Below are 4,655 nucleotides of genomic sequence, written 5' to 3' on the forward strand. Positions count from 1 at the left end.
ATATATATATATATATATATATATGCTAACTTTCTTTGCCAACATAGGATTGCTTACTACTTCATGAACTGCCTTCTTCCTCTTTGTGGAATAAATAATACACCTTTTCCCATGCGCAATGAACAGTTTCCTATGACGTTGTACCCACTTACACATTAGCTGAACTATCTGGGGTGGTGCTTTAGGGGTTTGTTAACTCAGTAATAAAAGATTCTGAGTCAGCATCCCTGGGATGCTGTTGGCCTTCTCTTCAAGTTGAGATAGGGCCCCTCAGAAGCACCTAGGAGGCTTCCATTTAGCAACTTCCAAAGCAGAAAGAAAAAAAAAGTGCCTTCAAGAGTGTGTGTTCTCAGGAGATTTCTGACCACGACCCCAACCTTCCTCCCTTTGCATCTCATGGGCTACGCCTGCCTGGGGTTCAGTGCTGCCAAACAAAAAGCCAATAATTTGTACCTATTTTCAGTCTGACTTGTGGGGTGTAAGAGGTGTTAGGTAGCAGTCAGTGACATCTGCAATAATTGAAAGCAAAGATCACTGCTCTGAGGATTTCTGTTTATACCCTCCCACTAGCACAATATGAGAAAGGATGCTTTCGCACACCCGTGACAATACCAAATATTACTCTCTAAGTGTCATTCAGTCTGATTTGGGAGCCTTGTTACTGTTTAACTAATAGTGAGATTGAATAGTCGGGTGTTTATTGAGTTTAGTTCATAGTGACTTCCACAGGAATTATTATATTTTAGTTTTAACACTATCTATCTCTTCCACTGTAACAATTTCCTGGAAATTTTTTAATTGTTTTACTCTTCTTTATTCATTTTCAAGTCTCTATAATGTTCCTAGTTTATTTTAATCGCTGATTCTTAACTGTTGAGATGCAATTAATAATCTTATGCATGATCAATAATTCAAACCTATGCATGAAAACAGCACACATCACGTAGTTATTCAGTACAGTGTTCTCTTTATATTTATTATATGAAACTTGTTAGTTGTGTTTCCCAGATGTACCTGAGTTCAGCAACCTTTTCTGTAAAGGGCAAGATGGTAAATCTTATAGACTTGGCAGGCCATGTGTTCTCTGTCCCTGTAACTCAGCAATTCTGCTGGAGCATGAGAGTACTTTTTGATCATTCATAATTCAATAAGCCTCAAATATGCTGTGTCCCAATAAAACTATTTATGAACATTAAAATTGGAATTTGGTATCATTTTCATGCATCATAAACTACTTTTAAATTCCTTTTAGCTGCTTAGAAAGACGCGATGTCGTTACTTTACAGATGTCGTTACTAACCAGAGCCGGCTACAAGCCTTCCTTATAGATAGAACTCCTAGTACTTACCCTCTGTCCTTGCATATTTTTAATCCCCCTTTCAATTTATTCAGCTGCATTTACATTGCCTGACAGGCATGCAGCGCCTGCTCAGCACCGTGCTCCTCGGATTCCTACTAGCTTTTTGTGTAAGGTAAACTTGTCTGTTTAATGGTTCTGTCAAATTTTCCTTCAGATAGTTTGATAATATAATTGCAAATACAGCTTTTGAATTATTCTATCTTTGTGGTGAGTTTACCTTGTCATCGTTTTACAGGGTTGTTTTTTATTTTAATTGTGAGACTTCTCTCCCCTAATGCCTCTTTGCTTAGATTGCTGTGCCTCTCCTAACCATAGTTCTAAGTAATCACACGGGTATGACTTTTCCACTCTCATACTCCTCTATGAGAGGAGGCACGTGCCTAAATGTGTCTCTATGCACAGCATATAAATGGATGTCGTGAAAGCCAAGTTTGAAAGGTTTTCTTTTTAGATATTGTAATTCATTCATCAAAGAGCTGACATTTCCTGAAAATCTCCTTATATTGTACTTATTCTCAAATGGCAATTTCACTGAGTGTGAAATTCTAGATTGATGCACATTAACAGTAATCTCATGTTTTAAAGATAGCTGTTAGTCTAATTCCTACTGCTTTAAATATCATTTGTCCTCAGACCATTCCCCATTTTTTATAATAGCTTCAATAAAATTAGACTATGTATGGGCTTCTGTTTATTTATACAAGTCATGCATTAGGCATTTTAATCTGTAGATAAATGTATATCAGTGATGCTGAAAATATCTCAATAGTTATTTCTTCAAATATTATTTCTACCTATTTCTTTTTCCTCTATTTTTGTAATTCTTATCAAACATATTAGATATCTTTGGCCCCCTTTGCACTACTTCTGAGTGTTGAGGGTTGTAACACTCAGTTTCAGTCTAAATAATTGGTTCAAGTCTATCTTTGAGCTCTCCTCTAAAATACATTATATCTTCAATTAAAGCCTCATATTAATTTGTTTAACTTTCAGTTGTTACATTTTTCCACATATATTTCCCTTATGTTCAATCTGTCTTCTCTGTTTTTTATTACATTTTTAAAATTAAAATATAGTTATATTACTTCCCCTTCTGATTCCTCCTTTCAACCCTTTGTTCCCCCTACATCCCTCTCAAATTGATGGTGTCTAGTCTTTTAACTATTGTTGATACATATATATGTAAGTGCATAAATATGTACATACAGCCTTGAGTCTATTTAATATGGCTAACGTGTATACGATATGTATACAATTTCAGAACTGACCAGTTGTTATTGAACAGTCAATGAGAGTGCTCAACCTTGTAGAAGACTGTTTTCCCTCAGACAGCAGTCAGTAGTTGTCTGTAGTTCTTTCTCTAGGGATAGAGACCCACAATTCCCAGTTATTCTTTCTATTGCTAGTATCATTGTTCAGCTCCTGTGCAGACAGCCGTATGGATGAGGTATCATGAGTGTGATATTTGTCTTTTCTAGGAGACAAAATCCAAACTTAGCACACTTTTCTGTTTTCTGTCTCTTACAGTCTTGTTATCCCCTTCTCTACAGTGTTTTTTGTGCTATAAGTGCGTAAGTTGTGTTGTAGATGTATACACTGGGGCTAGACTCCCCACAACCTATTAATCCCTATGTTATGAGCCATTGTGGTTCTCTGTAACGGTCTCTTTGCTTATAAAGAGAAGCTTTTTTGGTATGAGTGAGAGCCACACTTACCTGTGGGTAGAACAATAAGCTTTAGAAGTAATTAGGAATTATGTTGGTCTAGTAAAGTGGTGGTAGTAGGGTCTTTTCCAAGATCCATAACTTCACTAGTTCTTGGAAACTGGCTAGGTTTCTAGCACCAAGCGTGATTTTCCTCCTATTGAGTGAGCCTTAAGTCCAATGACATAGCTGTTGGTTAACCACCAAGATGTGAGTGAGACTATTGTGCCTTTAGGTATCGCTGTTGTAGTTCATGGGCATTACAGATAGACAGGACTATTGACTGCTTCCCTCCCTCGGCAGCTTATTAATACCTTCTGGTAATATGAAAGCTAAAGGATAGGAAGGAAGCCCCTGAGCTATATTCTTCTCAAACCTTCCAAGTCCTTTATCTGAAGTGTTACAGCATCTTAAGAAATAGGTATGAACTTACCTGCATAAAATGTATAAGGAAATGGATGGAGCTAGAGAAACAAGCACCACATGTTCTCTCTTTTCTATAGTCCCTAGTTCCAAGTCTTCAGCTATGAGTGAGTACAGGATTAAAAGGGGGGGCAGGGGAGAGGAGAAGAACAAGAGAGGAAATAGCAGGATACAGCTGATGTAAAGAGGAAAATGAGAAAAACAGGGAGGAGGGTTCATTGGTGAGTGGACAAGTAGGTCAAGATAGAGAAAAGAGGAGAGAGAGTGGACAGTAATATCAAGGATGCTTGATAAGGCCTCAAGGAATCATATCATTTTATAGTTACCTCAAATCATATGATATATTTTATATGAAATTATGCCACTTGGGATGACAGTGCTCCCCACAAGAGCAATATACTATCTAATAAAAACCCCAGGGCCAAGCATGAGAAACCTCCATTGGAGTTCTTGGTCAGGATTGTAAAAGTAACTCCCCAAATAATGCAGGCTATTGCTGTAGCCCCCTGTTGCTTCTCAGAGGTTGGAGGTAACATGCCTCCTGTCTGCGCACACTTGAACTGGCCCCTTCACACCAGGAATCTCACCCTGAGGCTCTGTGCCTATTCCGACTCCCCTTTGAAGTGCTTGTGTCTTGGTGCTTTTTGACTATTGCATGATCATTTGTATTTCTTGTTGCTTTAGCTCTAAATGCTTCGGACCAATACAACTATAGATACACTCCTTTGAAAACAGTTCTGTTTTAGAAAGGAAAATATCATGGATCTGATATTAACCCTAATATTAAATTATTATTCTGAGGGGGTTTCAGAATGTCACCTAAGCAATGGTCATTCTCACGTGAAGACTCACATGAGTGCTGCTTGTGATCATATACCACAAACATTTTTGCTCTCTCTGCTCAGCCCCAGACTGAACACTGAACACTTGTCCCATAGTGCTGAGGTACATAGCAGCAGAAAGTATGCATTGATTTTGTGATTTGATCACACTTTCTGAGAACAGGTTTTCACAGTCTCATGCTTCTGGGGGTGTTTCATATTTAACTCCTTGAACCATCTAGAGTGAGTTCTGAATTTTGTTCCTTCCTTAGTCCCATGCCACCTCAGTTTAAGAAGGCCACCTGAGTCCCATGCCACCTCAGTGTAAGAAGGCCACCTGAGTCCCAT

General features: G+C 38.2%; 1 protein-coding gene across 2 annotated transcripts in view; it reads left to right on the forward strand.

Annotated features, from left to right (window-relative positions):
• Spag17 (sperm associated antigen 17) overlaps positions 1-4,655 on the forward strand; it is a 219,822-nt gene that overhangs the window by 150,772 nt on the left and 64,395 nt on the right. The window lies entirely within an intron of this gene.

Source organism: Mastomys coucha, unplaced genomic scaffold (assembly GCF_008632895.1).
Source record: "Mastomys coucha isolate ucsf_1 unplaced genomic scaffold, UCSF_Mcou_1 pScaffold16, whole genome shotgun sequence".
Lineage (NCBI taxonomy): Eukaryota > Metazoa > Chordata > Mammalia > Rodentia > Muridae > Mastomys > Mastomys coucha.